Below are 13132 nucleotides of genomic sequence, written 5' to 3'. Positions count from 1 at the left end.
ATGTGCAAGGCTGATCACTAATCTACCCATATGTGTATATATTTGAACATTCTGGAGCTTCATATCATGAAAATAACGCTCTGTGACTGTTGCGAACATCCTCATCTTCGAAAGGTGAAAGAAAGCGCCCGTTTTGTTAAGGAGAGGAGAACCTAGATTGAGCCACAAAGACTTTGAAGGAGATAAAGAGAGAATTTGTGTTTCACTTGTTTTTCAGTGGATTTACCCTGAGCCTAAAGAAATAAGGTCAAGGATTAAAAAAAATATGACAAGGCAAAAAAACAAAAAAACATTTCATTCAATTTTTTTCCTCAACTGGAAATTATGGAAAATGTAAATTGGTTAAGGTTTTCCAGACAATAGGGAGTTTTTTTTTTTCCACACACCAGAGGGCCCACAGGGGGAGGTGCTTATCCCTTCCAAATATTAGCCATGTTACATGGTCGGGGAAGGGCCGCGTACCATCGGGGAAGAGCCACGCGTAGGCATCACCATGGCCACCTAATTGATGCACCACATGCTGGGAACGACGGAGAGAACTCGTAGCAACCAACTAGGAACCTCCTCCTCGGGTGACCCACCCCAGGAGGAGGATGCACTCGAGTGTCCAAGGGCAAGAGCCCTAGCAACGTGAACACCAGGTGAGCACAAGGTGTCCCTCTAGAGTGTGACCCAACAGGGGATTTGAACCCACAACCCGTAGGTTGAGAGGCCAAAGCCTTACCGTTAGACCAACTCTTTGGGGATAACAATAGGGAGTTCTTGTCAACTGTTATTGGAGAACCTTCTTATGGACGACAAGACCTAGGTGCAATGCAAAGCTGCGTGAATGGCAAACCGGCTAGGATCACGATAGAAGATTCATCCACACATAGTTTTATCGACTCTTGTGAAAAAGTTGAACGTTCCGCAACAACTAGCACACACATCAATATATCGTTTCTATCATTCATGGAGAGGTAAGCAAATATAGGATAACATGGTATCCAATTTGGAAGATTACATTCAAGGATATAAAGCGACACTTGACTTCCAGGTATGAATATGGATCGCATTGACTAAGCATTTAGGGCCCTTCACTTGTAGCAATTGAAATTGGTTTTCTATGAGGGCTCTCCTATACATCCCTTAAAGGGTGTTACAAGGCAAGCGGCCCTTGACATCATAAACATCCTACAGGCGGTAAAAGGCATAAGAACAACCTACAGGCCATCAACTTCAAGATAAAGGGTCTTTTGGGAGTAGAGGGGGTGGTCTAAGCACCAACCAACTAAAAGGTTGGAGAAGGAATCGGTTGTAGCAAGTTTTACGGGTAGGTTAGCTTGCCTATGGGGGTGGAGGAACTTGGAGCCCTCCTAAAGGCACCGGGAGGGGCTTGTAGAGGAGCCCATACAAGATATTTTTTATTAACTCCATGGAGCCAAATGTTTCTTCATGATGGAACTTAATTGAAGATATTCTTAAATGAGAATAAAGTCTAAGGATGTGTTTGAGATAGCCTTTGAATCAGATATAGGCAATATGAATTCTTGGTAATCTTGTTGGGTCTTAGTAATGCACTAATACTTTTGTCGAGTTGATGAATAGTGTACTACAACATTATGTAAGAAATTTTGTAGTGGTTTTCTTAGATGACATTCTCTACTTAGAGCATATAATCTCAAAAGACAAATCTCTGTGGATTCAATAAAGGTCAAGGTGATGAGCAAATGGCATGAGCCTAAGATATTTAAAGAGTTCCGAATACTTATAGGCTTGCTCAACAAAGATTGTATCAAAAATTGTTGTTCCCTAATCAAAGAGTTGCGATGAGAGATGCAGCCCTTCTCACAAAAGTGTGCTTGCATATAGTCTCAAAAGACAAACTCTGTATGGATTCAACGAAGGTAAAGCGATAAGCAAAATATATGCAAGGAAAATAAACGAGCATCACCTTTGAACAAGCCACATTATGATGTTTAAATTGTAGATTTATCTAGCAGGGTTAATATTTATATTACGTAACTATGTACAACTTATTTTATATGATGCATTTTCAGAAAGGTCTCCTTGTGATTTGAGGCTTCATCATCCTCGTAAGCCACCAAATGAGAAATTGGCGTATGAAACAATCCACATTGACGTGAGCTTTTTTCACACACATCTATAGGGGCTCCAATTGACAAAGAAGGGTTCTTGCAATCCAATTGACTGAGCTATTTGGAAAATAAATCTTTGGAGATACTGTTATGTACGACCATGGGAGCCAAATGAGGAAGAAAGAGTTTGGACTTAGACAAAAACAAAGGAAGTTGAAGAATGTTGAAAGTCTCAAGCGAGGAGGTGGAGGATGCAGCAGAAGAATCAAAGCCGTGAAGTAAAATTGTTTCTTTTTTCAAATTGATATCTATTGTAAGTTGGTAGCTTTGGGTGATATAGTCTTTCCTTGTGTTTACCCAGGTCCTTAGTTCAACTCCGCTTGAGCGGGGGTCTCCGAGGTGACGGTGGAAGGTGACCACCCGATCTTGGCAAACCACGGCTTGCTGCCACCAGGCGCTCGATGGACTCGGTATGGGGACAACGGACAATGGGACGTAGTCTTGACCTTGATTTTCTCCTCACCTCACCGTTTGAGTACTACGAACGTGTGCGGGGGTTTGAGCGTGCCCGGTAACGGGACTGTCCCCCTCCACTTCATCACGTGGAGGTATTCGGGGGAGTTCGCCACGCACGGGGACCACTCACAAGGAAACATGAGAGGTGCATTACAATTATTATGTTAAGTGATTCCACCTGTTCTTGCTTGCAACCTCTTGAATGAAAGAAGATTTAGGATAAATAGGTACAATATCATCAATGGATTTTGGCAAAGTTCTACTTTGGACAAAGATGAAGTTCAAGGCACTTTGGATAAAGCTGGAATCAATAGGGTAGGTTATTGAAAGCTATTCAAGCTCATCAACAAAAACCTGAAGAAGTCAAGAGTGAGGGGTCCTTCCTTCCAAAGTCATCAATTGTTCAACAGGCCAGGTTTAGAATTAATTCCAAGGTCATAGAGATTCTTGGACAGCCTTTTCACATCAATGACATATATCCTAGTAAAAAGAAAGACCTCAATTTTAACTCTTTCAACAATCTATTCTTTGACTTGAGAACTTTGCAAAGGGCCATGATAAAATTTTATGATCTTCAGCATACTGAGGTGAATAGGCAAGCCATTTTTGTCATCAAATTAGATGAGAGTGAAATTATGAAGGATAGAAAGCTTGAGATAGTATCAATAACTCTCATGAATAGAGCTCTTCATACGACATAGGGGAAAAACTAACCCTAAAATTTATAGTGTGCAATCATAGAAGAACAATTAGATTTTGAGGTTGATAGTGAAGATTTCAATGTGTTGAATTGGGTATTACACCACACCAATATCCCTGCTATAGTCAAAGCTCGATAGGCTAGGAAGGAGCTAGATGTTGAGGGCTTTGGTGTGTACAAGGTGGAATGGCACATGAGGGAAAACCTAAAGACTCTAAAGTGTATGTACAATGTGTCAAGGGGTGCCAATGACAAAATCCCCTGTATCTAATGTATGGGTGCAGTAAAGAAGCTAAATCTTGCTAACTGCAACAAAGCCCCAGATAGACACTCTAAAGATCCAAACTTTCAAGTTGTTTTAAATATTTTCCTTTCAAATGTCCACCTCTACACACTGTATGCACTTTGTAGAATGATTGAGAAGATTGTGCACCTCTACATAGGGTTTGTATGGAAACTACAACCTTTATCAACTAGAGAAACTGCAATAAAAAGTATTGTGAGGGTATTGTATGATATTGGACTTCATGGGGAGAATGTTGTGATTGGGTAAGACCCCAAAAGGTCATTTGGTGGAAATAATGTCCCTAGAAAAAATTCTATTGGTGGGATGAAGGCCATAACATTCTTGGGATTTCATGGAAAGTTGAGTAGAGGTTGATCTAAACACCAATACAACCAATGAAAGGCTCTGCACAATGCTGTGAAGGACCATGGAGTTGATGACAGGGCAAGAAATGAGAAGACAAAAGTGTGGGAAGTCGTGGATGCAGTCTTTTCTTATTGTGATAAAAGTCATTGGGGAAAGAATGACCTTCTAACTTCAAGCAAGAGTTGAACAGATTCAAGAAACCTATGACAAGTGCTTGGAGCTCAGAGAACTTAACACATTGCATAGTAATAATTATGAATTTTGACTCTACTAATTTGCTTCATTACTTGTATAAGTTGCTAAAGAAATTATCTTTTTTTTTTGTGCAGCATATTATCTACAATCACACTCCTTGGTTTGTAAAGAAATATGGGAGTTTGTCAATTTTGTCTACTCAAGGTATGGAAAAGTCCCACTATCAGGCCAAGAACGAAGTTTTTCAAGCACACTAGACATGGTGGAGGAGCTCAAAAAGCTAATAGCTTGCTTGAAGTATTCTAGTGGTTTTACAGACAAGCTAATAGCTTGTTTGAAGTATTCCAGTGGTTTTATAGACAAGTGTGGCACAGAACAAGAGCACGCGAGACTAAAAAATTATTAGACCTTTCTGATATTGCTACAGCTATAGAGAGGAGTCTACGAAAAAGGAAGGATTCATACAGTAGATCATATGTAAGTGAAAGGTTTTTACAATGGATTTTTACTAGAGAGAGGCAAGGAAGCAAATGGGAAATAATACAAGGATCAATTCTGGCTGCTTGAGCTAGCAACAGGCTTTTCATTTTTCCACCTTCACTTCAAGTACTCTTGTTTCTTATAACCCTACAATTGCTTCAAGTTACCAAAAGAGGCAAAGATATAACTGGCCATAGTGTCAAAGTATGCACTTCTTCAGCCCATAAATCTTGGAGCAAGTCCAAAAATGCTAATGGCTTCTTGCTTCTCAAGAAGCATGATTTTGTCCACTCCAACTCTTATTGGCTGTGAACCTATCACCCTTGACATAGCCACTAGTGCTTGGTATGGGGAGAGTGGGTGATTGGGAAAGCTTCCTCTGGTAGATAGCTATTGTCTCCTTGTTGAGCTTCCCAATGTAATGGCCCAAATTATGATCCCTCTTCAAATCCAAAGGCATCAACCCCTTCCCTCTCCCTAAAATTTGTCAGGATCTAAAATATCAACCTCTGCAAAAAAAACCCTCAAATTAGTTAATAGAAATGACGTGTCATTGAAACTTTAATGGCATAAATAATGTGCTTGCAAAAGTTATATATAGTTTTAACATTTAATCTTAGGGTTTTCATCATCTTCAAGAATGTCCTCTTTCCATAGGTCAATGTAAAAACTTGGTTTATTCTCTTTGCTCTCTCTTGGGACCTCTGTGATCATGTTTTCAATCTTCAATCTTTTGTGAATTTGATGGAACTCCTCATTTGTGGGAAGTCCTTGCTCTTCATAGCTTTGAACAGCACTTAGCACATGCTCCCTAACATGGGACTGATCAATAAACTTCTCAGAGTCTATATCAAGTAATGAAAATGGGCATGGTGTACACAAAGCCTTTATCATGCTCTGTCCACTCTGCCATAATAGCAAGGCAATAGTCCTCTCTTAGATCAAAGAGGTTTTTATATCATGTTGCAACAAATACTCCTTATTGTATATCTTGTAGGTGGACATTGTTGCACAACAAGGGATCAAGCTCTTGCTCTGGAATATGGATTGGCTCCTCCACTTTGGTGATGTTCCTTGCCTTGAACTCTGCAACATCCAAGATCTCTTTGCTTTGAACCATCTCCATCTCCATTTCCTCTCTGAAATCTTCATGTGTTTCATACAAACCTTGGACATTCACAGTTATTGTATTTTGCAGAGATTTAGCTCTCCTTCGTCTAATGGAGTAAGAGTCAAAAGGAGAAAAAATGTTATATCTTCAATCACAAGCTTGAAACCATGCCCTCCATGCCACTGATAGGGGTTATGGACCTTCTTCCAATCATCTTGGAGTAATGCCAACTTCTTGGAGCCTGTGCTTGCTTGGTGTTAAATTGCCTTCTTTAAAAATATCATTTAAGTGTACAAAGTCGTCAAGCTTGTTCTCCATGATAAGGTCAGCAAAAACCTTTTGATAGTCAAGAATTTCATTGCTGAACCCTTTCAGAAAACTCTCCAGATCAAAAGAACATTAAATATTTCTTTCACATAGGCAAACTTAGGCAATTGCTTGACTTGGTATAGTAGCCCCATTACCTTGTCATCACATGTGTCCTCAACCTCTTCAATATCAAGACTCTCCAAACTCTTTCTAGTAGCCTTTTCTGCACAAGAAACAAAAAAGAAAACTTTAAAATGTCATACACTTGACAAAATTATTGGTCATACTCACCCTAAAACAACCATAGTCATATGTCCCCCTATGCAAAAATAAAGCACACGAAAGGCTATTCAGTTGTTCTATTTTTGCATATGGGCGACACCACATCTTAAAATGTATACTTCTTATTTGTAACATTGTGTCCTCGTTATACGAAAATAGAGCACTCCAACGGTCGTTCGGGTGGTCTATTTTTGCATACGGACAACAATATATTTTATAGAAAGGTACTTCTTATTTGTAACATTGTGTCCTTGCTATGCGAAAACGGAGTACTCGGATGACCGTTTGGTGCTCTATTTTTGCACACAAACGACAATACATTCTTTAAAAAAACTTACTTCTTATTTGTAACATTGTGTCTTCGCTATGCAAAAATAGAGCATTCGGACAGTCGTCTGGGTGCTCTATTTTTGCATACGAACAACATCACATTCTTTAATAAATATAGTTCTTCTTTTATACATTGTAACTTTCACTATGGAAAAATAGAGCACTCGACCGAGTGCTCTATTTTTGCATATGGGCTATAAAACATTCTTTGTAGAAACATACTTTCTATTTTTGCATATGGGCTATAGAACATTCTTTGTGCCCTTGCTATGCAAAAATAGAGCACTCGGACGGCCGTCCGAGATTTTTTTTTTCACATAGAGATGACATAAACACAAAGAAAAAAACGTTACAAAAACTTTCCGAATTAAAATGGTTACCTTTATGTTTTCTTAGAAACATTTTGAGCTCTTTAGATTTGAAATGTGTACAAAACACTTTCACTAAATACCCCGGTTTGATCTTTAAATGTTATATAAAGCTCCTTATAGAGCTATAAATAGAATGTCATCGTGCCAATCATGCATTTTGGGACACACAACCAACGGTCAAATCCATGTGTCATAATTGTGTAAAGTTTAAATTTTACCTTGGTAATTGTGCACTCCTATATGTAGAGGCACTCGCACTCGAACAAGATTTTTGCAATTCTTTTTCTATTAGCTCCATTGCAAACTCCACATTGATTCACAAAGCCGATTCAAGGTCGACTTACATCGGGTCTCTTCTCTCAATGTTGCCATGCTTTGCATTCAAGTCACCTCTTCGTAGCTTTCTTGGGCTAATTCTTTCTTCATAGAGATACGTGTCTTTGATGAGCTTTCTGTTTAATATGTCACTTACGGAGATGGCTCCACGTATGGTCAAAAGCCAAGCTTTGACACGTGTTTTGGTGTCAGGTTGTCATGTTGTTGTGTATATACTAAAGAGGTGTCCTACTAAAGCATTGCAATCTATCACTATTATGGCATGGAAAGAAGTTATCTAGCACGCCTACTTTATGCACTTAACAGGGACAACGTCGAGAGCTATGGTCTTAATAATGGAGTCCTACGGGGATTGCCTATGGCTTAACCATTATTGAGCATTAGAAGCTTGACAGGAACCGGTGCTATCTTGGCTCTGTTGAACCCTCTCTTATATTCCTTGCAATTAATAATATTCGAGCCACGGATATAGATGCTTGAGTGCTTATCTTTGAAGATAAAGAGGAGTAGCAACTAGGGCTTGAAGTGCCAAAGTACAAAGTTTACACCTAAAAATTTGCTAGTATGGCTGACAAAGGAAAAGAGATTGAAATGAATGTTGATAGGCTTGATTTTGCTACTGAAAGAGCAACTAATGATGCCCCTATGCTTGTAAACTATCTTGTTTCTAGGCTTCAACAAGCCCTAGGCAACCCATCTCTCCAAGGTGAAGTTCTACAACAATTTCGCACCCATGGTATTCTCCAAACTCCCCACCAAGAAGAGATAGTACCTAGGAAGCCTCCTAGTGAGAGTTCCAAAAGAGGACTCTCTCCGATAAGGCAGAAGAAGAGGATCCATATGAAGGGCTCAAAAATCTACTACTCGATGACGCACCTCCTTCCCAAAGGAAAACCCAACTTTCAACGGTAGAGCCCCCACCGAAAGAACGAGAAAGAAGTGAGTCTCCAGCCACCTCGATGGAGATGGCTCCATGAAGACAGCGGGCAAAACGCTCTTCAACACCCCCTAAAAACGGAGAATACCATCGCATACTTCTCTACACCATAATTCAAAGAGGGACGAGAGAAAACAAGAGAAGAAAAAGGCGAGAAAGAGATCACCCTCTTCTCCATCTTCTTTCATCCTCTTCCTCTTTTGAAGAAAGTGATGGTGCAGACAAGGAGGAACAAGGGAAGAGAAAGGCAAAAAAAAGAACACTTCCTCTTCTGAAGAAAGTGACGGTGCAGCTCTTGAACCACCTAAAAGAAGAGGCCATAGGAAATCCTATGCCGCCTGGAAGAGGTCGTCCAAGCTCAAAAAGTTCAAAGAGGGAGGAAAGAACATCTCTTTTCTTACCTACGATGGCACTTTTCATGCTACGGACAAATCTTGGCCTTTATCCAACAATTCAATGCGGCGTTTGAAGATGAGGGCTTCACGGAGTCCTCTAAGCTACGCCATGTAGCTATGCATTTTCAAAAGTCCGCCAGGCAATGGTGATCTAACCTATGAGCAAATGGTGAAGCTCCACAAACATGGAAAGCTTTAAGAGCTTCCATTATGAAGCAGTTTTTGGCTACCGATGCCAAAAACAAAGTACTCACCGAATGGCGAAGCTTGAAGCTCTCTCCCTACGAATCTATCCACAAATATGTAGAAAAGTTTTCGGATTTACATCTCAAATCCATTGTCTTCAAAAAGATGGATTTTGGAGAGCAAAAATAACAATTTTGTGCGGGTCTAACTCAGGATATGGTGGAGTATGTTAACTCCCAAAGTCCACGCACCATATCTGCGGTCATACACCATACCATGGTGGCTTAACAAATCAACTTCCAACAAGGGGCTAAGAGAAATCAAGGACCATAATGAGCCTAAGGGGAAGGACAACGTCCAAAAATCTCCCAAAGGCAACGCCAACAATAACAAAGCTAAGGAGAAGGGAGATTATAAAGGTAAAAATAAACTCTCTCATGAAGAGCTAGAGCATTATCGAAAAGGTAACCGTTGTTTCAAGGCGGGGAGCAAGGGCATGCCTATCATGCTTGCCCCCACAAGGATACACGGAATTAGCCTCCTAGAGCTACCTTGGTCGAAATTCAAGAAGAGGATGCTCATCACAAAGGATCTCCTCTATGCCATGCTTGGGGAAAGGTAAGAGAATATGATGCTTTTATTCTCTTTGACCCTAGTTCTACTCACAATTTCATATCCACAGAGTTGGCCACCAAGCTAGGCATCCAAGCCTATGAGATGGGAGATGTCCTACCTGCTCATGCTTTCAAGGGGCAAGAAGCCACAGTCACTGAAACCGGCCCATAGGGCGGTTTACTTTAGACACACACACAGAGCACTTTGCAAAGAGAACCTGTACGGGGATTAACACCTAAGTACACACACGGCTCGGAAGCTAGAATGCTCCGAGCAAACGCCGACAACCTATAGGCCCCAAAATTGGTGCCCCTTTCGGTATTTCTTTATTCTTTAACAGAGGGAATAAAACCTGTGATCTCCTACGCACTGCCCCGCAAAATCTAGGCTAAGAAACACCTAATCTGGCCCGATTTTGGCAGCATAATTGTACTAGGACGCTTCACAATCAGTATCCCCACGCAATAGATGACTTTCCCGACGCATACGGACACTTTGCAAAACCTAGCAAGAGTCTCCAACACGCTGAATTCTCTGTTTTTTGCCTGGAAAATGCGCCAAATCACCTCTACAGCGGTCCCCTCGCGTGCCTGAACCTCTTGGGGGTATTAGGTTTCGTTTAGGGCCGAAACCCTAAACCTGCAAAAATACACAGCATGTTGTAATTCCCCGTTTTGGGCTCCATTTTGCGTGCCGATCGCATATGTAGCAAGACCTCGAGCTCCTGCATCTATAGGGCTACTTGCCCTTTGAATTGGATGAAATTTCTCACGTGAAACCTCTCCGAATTCACATGTACCTGCGGGGATTGGCCACTACCTAACCCAATACCTATGCAAGAGGCTCTTGCATCGGCAATCACGCATGAACCCACACAACTATACATTGGTCAAATGAAAAGCCCACTAGAGGGGCATACCATACTGCTCATAAAGGAGAGAGAGCACAGTGCGTAGCGTGCAGGGCATCACTCCGAGCACCACATTGTACATAAGGGGGAAAGGAAGCACTCCATAGCTCTTAACATGTGACAAAATGCAAAAGGGGGCCTCTCCCAGCATAAAATTCAGCACCCATTTTTTTGCATGAGGCAAGTTCGGGAAGAACTGCCACTTGGCGCATTTACAAGCATTTTCCCGTTTCGCATCTGCCGCTTAAAAATCTCCCAACTGGTCGCTCAGTTGACTTCGCGGCAGAGTTGTACAATGTTCCCCTAGTCATACCGGAGGTAATGACGCGAACACATTTCACGACCCAAAATAGCAGTTTCCTAAATTTTAGGAAATGATTCCGTTGGGCCATCTATCCTCATTGGGACCGCATCCAAAAGTGCAATGTGCCCCAACTGTCGGATACTTTCTGTTGGTAGTCACACCTTGACGTTAGGCCTTTATTGAGTTCACTCCCTAGTATCCACCAACTTGCTAAGTGCGACCGGGGGACCTATATGATCTTTCTCTGAGCCTAGACATCCTCTTACTATACGAATTCCAGTGCCGACCACTTCCCGTCTGTGGGTGAAACTACCGTTCACATTGGCCATACAATGTCCGACCATTTTCTACTTCAAGAAGAGGGTCTCAAAAATAAAACAAAACCCATTGGAAAGAAACCAACAACTAAAGTTAGCAGTTGCCACATCCTCGTGACATAGTTAACAGCTGCCACGTCCCCATGACATATCCCCGTCTTCAAATCACAAACGTCCTCGATTTCATACCATAAATACACGCCACTGATGATCTTGTGCTATCAACACTCTTTTATCATCGCATGTATCGAAAGGTCATAGCACATAGATACAAATGACTTAATGAGACCTTCATACTTTTGTCATTTCCATCTATTACACTGAATTCATATGTACATTTGATGTACTAGCTCTATCATTACCCCTCCTTTGCACACGTTGGGTTGGGGCATAAGTAGGTTGTAACCCAAAGGCTTCAAGGTAATGCTGCAATACATTTGGTGACTCTGACAGTTCATGCTCTTCCATCCACTTTGCATCCATAGGCAGATAGTTCTTGAACTTCACCAAATAGCGTCTTGCAACCTGTCCTTTAACTTTTCTGTCCTTATGTGCCAAAACTTGCTCAGGTACCAGGATCGCATCAAGTTCCTCAACTTCTGGCTGATCCTCATCTCGCATATCTTCTGGCACATCACCCATGAAGGGTCTTAGAAGAGTCACGTGAAACGCATTATGAATCTTCCATGCATCAGGCAATTTCAGCCTGTAAGCCACATTGTTGATCTTGTCAAGCACTTGAAAAGGCCCATAGTAACGCATGATGAGCTTAGGAAATAGTCGTTCCTTGCCCTTCATCTTCTTTAACCTTGCATTTTTTAACCTTAATAGAACCCAATCACCAAGTGATAGTAGCAATTCACGACGGTGACATTCAGCAACCTTTTTCTGCTTTGCCTGAGTCTTCTCCAGGGCAACTTTAATTTTCTTATACATCTCATCGATGTTCTCACCATATCGATATGCCTCAAAGATCTTGTCCTTTGAATGCAAAATGGGAGAAACCTTTTTGCCCCCTTCAACATTCTTAAAAGGTGCCTTGCCTATGGACGAATGCACCGTATTGTTGTACTCATACTCAAGCATAGGCAAATATTGTTCCCACTTGCCCTTATTATCTGACACATAACATTTCAGCAGATCTAAGACAATAGAATTAGCCTCTTCTGACTGTCCATCAGTTTGTGGATGAAATGAAGACGAGAACTTGAGCGTAGTGCCCATGTTCTCAAACAATCCTCTCCAGAACAAACTGTTCATGCGAGGATCACGATCACTAATAATCGATTGTGGCATACCATGGTACTTAAACACATTGTACATGAACAAGCGTGCCATTTGATTAGATTTTATCTTCTTCCTCACAGGGATAAAATGGGCCTGCTTGTTGAACCTACAGATAATGGCTTATATACCATCATTCCCTGTTGGCGTTCTTGGAAGATCAAAGATAAAGTCCATAGCAATGCTTTCCCATGGCTTATCTGGAATCGGTAGTGGTTGTAACAATCGTGGTGCCTTTTGCCTGTCAAACTTGACCTTTTGGAAAACTATGCATGCTTGCACAAAGGCATCCACATCTCTCCTCAAGATAGGCCAATAGAAGAATGTCTCTGCCGCTTTAACTATTGCATCAATGCCACGATGCCCTGCATACAGTGGGACATGAATCTCTTCCATGACCTTACATCACAGTGGCCTAGTGACACAAAGTCTGCCATGCATCATCATAAAACCATCTCTGAGGAGGTAGTGCTCGTGATGTTGCCCCTCTTGTAACTGTTCAAAGATCCTTGCAAAATCTTCATCAGCAGTATACCGTTCCTTCATGTCATCTAGCTCATGATGATAAGGAATTGACACAGCTGAAATTTGTGGCTTTCTTGATAACGCATCAGCCACAACATTCTTCTTGCCTTCCACATGCATAATCTGGAAGTGGAACATGGAAAGAATGTTTGACCATCGCATATGCTTTTCAGATAACTTTGACTGTGTCAAGAAGTATCGCAAGGTCTGATGATCTGTTTGGACAACAAAATCAGCACCTAAGAGGTAGTGCTTCCAGCTAGAAAGCGCATGAATCATGGCCAAGAGCTCTTTTTTAT

The sequence above is a fragment of the Adiantum capillus-veneris genome, chromosome 16, assembly GCF_014529385.1.
Source record: "Adiantum capillus-veneris isolate H3 chromosome 16, ASM1452938v2, whole genome shotgun sequence".
Taxonomy (NCBI): Eukaryota; Viridiplantae; Streptophyta; class Polypodiopsida; order Polypodiales; family Pteridaceae; genus Adiantum; species Adiantum capillus-veneris.
This window is presented reverse-complemented; position numbering follows the sequence as displayed.